Consider the following 3,036-nt stretch of genomic DNA (forward strand, 5'->3'; position numbering starts at 1 on the left):
ATCATCGATCTTAAGTGCGAGAAGCTTCAGTGTCTCAGTTACAGTAGCCAGTTGGTTCTTGAGGTCATTGACTTCTTCTTGAGTTGCCATTATAACTCTTGTTTTCCTCTTGCGGGCTATAGGTTTGTCGAAAAGTTGGACTTGTACGAAGAGGTTATCTTTGATTAATCGTCCTTCCTTTCTTGACCACGCGCTGTAAATTAAGCCAATTTGTGTTTTAATTACTTGACTCGAATCAACTTGACTTTATGTTTTTTTTTTTTTTTAAAGAAAACGTACATATTTTTAGGGAACTAAGTATTAATATTTATTGGAGGATTAATATCCGACTCACCCCCTTAAAAAAATGACAAAAAAAGCGCGCACACAAGACTCTCTTAATCATGGTCAAAACATGTGTATTGGTGTGTGCATTGAGTGTGGTGACATGCTTGGACTCTTGTGTAAGACCATGGGACTTAGTGCCTAAACTCGAACATTAATTCAATTAAGCATTCTTGTCAGCAAAATTAACCGAATTAAACAGAAAACTGATTAATTAGACATTAGGTGATGACTCGACAAATAATCCGAACAGTCGGCCAAGCGACAAGACTGGCGCCGCATTATGGTGATTGGCGCCAGGCAATTTAGTAAATGTCTGGCGCTACACACTATAATGTGGCGCTACAGCTCAGACTTTGGTGCCAATATTGGAGATTCGGTCTGGGATTGTTTTCGGTATTATTAGTCAACTAGGGTATGCCTAAAGTCGTACTAGGTCAATTCCCATAAAAAAAAAAAACTTTATTGACTCAAATTAATTAATTAATTGATTAATTAGGCAAAGTTCTTTAAGTCATTAATTTTAGTCTCAACACAAATCAACAAACGATTAAGAGAAACATAGGATATATATGCACAACAAATAATGCACAATTAGTCAAGTAGGCACAATATGATGCAATGAGTTTGCAACCTAACAATGGCTCTAGTTCTCTAAAGTTCGGGATATGGTTTAGTCAATAGAGGGTCCATGGTTAATTTTCCGGATGCACCGCGCGGAAGCCTAACCGTGAAGGGTTGGCGCGAGTGGATGGGACACCGCGAGTTTTAGAAAAACTCGCTTCCATGATTTGGTGAATTCAACATTCTCGGATGTACCCTTTGTTGCCAGGAGCGTTCAATCGGGTAGATGGAGCATGAATTCCCAGAGGGTTATGTCCATATGTAGAACACATATGGGTTTCAGAAAAGTGAAAAAAAATTCAATCAGGAAGTAGGATCGAGCAAACAATACGTAAAACCGGTCGAAATTAGAACGCATATTTCTGGCTCGGTATTGGGGGAAATTGGCGCCAACAAACAGAGACTGGCGCCATCTTTTAACTGTAGCGCCTGGCGCCAATACGGGCGTCTGGCGCTACGGCTAAAAGTGTGGTGCCAAGCTCTGGCCCCTGACGCTACTTCCCACATGCCTCAGCAGCTTTCTGTGCTCGATAAAATCTTCCAGTTTCGCGCGGTGTTATTTCAGTCCTAGTTGTGAAAGACATTTCTCAAATTTCCTACGTTTAAAATCCTATATTTTTGACTCATTACGGATGGTCTTTCCAATGAGAACCTTTTTATGCATATGACAATAATGTTAATCAAAATTACGCACATGAAATACTTAGAACTTTTTGAGTCTCATCCACTCATTCTAGATCATTGCCGAAACAAATTCAGGAATTAAAATAGAAATCCTCTCCAGTGGAGTCGCCAAAAACTGTAGGGAATAATTTCAAGCCTTTAAAATCCCACTAGCTTGAACCCCACTGTGATCATACACTAAAGTACGGTGGCGTCCAAAAGGGAAGAAGATAGAGCAAAAGAGTCGCCAACAAGTTTTTAAGGAACTTGTAAACCACTCACGAGGTGAAGGTTACACCCCTTAACGATCCAAGAGATTGTCAACTCCATAAGGTCATGAACCAAATAAGGTTTCGGGGATAAAGGTACAAATCCAACCTAAAAGAGATTGAACCTGCCCTAATAATAGGTCTCTACTTTATTCTGCTCGTATTCATGTGCGCTTTCTGACTAACATGCAATCAATAGGATTAACCCTAAACCTGTTTATCTATGTTGGTTGAATTTAATACACACATAAACTATTATTGGCGATCACTTGAATTATAATCACAATTAACCCTAACAAGATTATTAATTATCTTATTAAGCGTGATTACAAGTACAAATTCCCTTTAACACATGCATAAAAGGTGATGAAGCAATAAAGAATAAATAATCAAGCAACATAATAATAACCATGAATAATAATCATAAATAAAATAATAATCATAAAAAATCATCATTAAAATAATAATAATAATATTCATAATCATTCATGTTAACATTAAAGCATAATAATAGCAAGATCCTAGGCATGATACTAACAAGATTAATTACAAACCCTAGCATGTCACTAAGCAATAAAAATCAAATCTTTAACCCTAACATGATACTAACAATCATAAATATTAGGAAGAAAACAACAGGCATCATAGCAATCATATTTAATATTAAAAATACCCTAGACATGATACTAAGAATATCATAATAAAAATCTAAACATTATATCTACATCATAAATCAATAAATCAATAAAAGAACTTACTTTGATGCTTCGTACCTCTTTCTAATAACAAAATACACACGTTAGTAACTTCAAGGAAAATAATAATCAAAACAATTAAATTAAATAATTGAAAGAGAGATTTGGGACCAAACCCTTAGAAATTAAAACTTTTCACGCCTAGGGCGAAGGCAACTTCGAATATGGCTAGGTGTTTCTAGATCTTGTGAATGCGGAATTTTGTATGAAAAAGCAAGAAAGAATTGAATGCTAAAGAATACTTGAGAAAGAGAGAATTGGTGAATGTAGATAGATGTAGAATTCGTGAAAAATGGTGAATGAAAACGGAGTTTTTAATACGATATTTATAGAGAAAATCATCCAAAAAAGATAATTTAACAAAACAGAGTCTGACGATCGCAAAACAGGATTGGCGCCAA

Source organism: Chenopodium album, chromosome 7 (genome assembly GCF_948465745.1).
Source record: "Chenopodium album chromosome 7, dcCheAlbu1.1, whole genome shotgun sequence".
Classification (NCBI taxonomy): Eukaryota; Viridiplantae; Streptophyta; class Magnoliopsida; order Caryophyllales; family Amaranthaceae; genus Chenopodium; species Chenopodium album.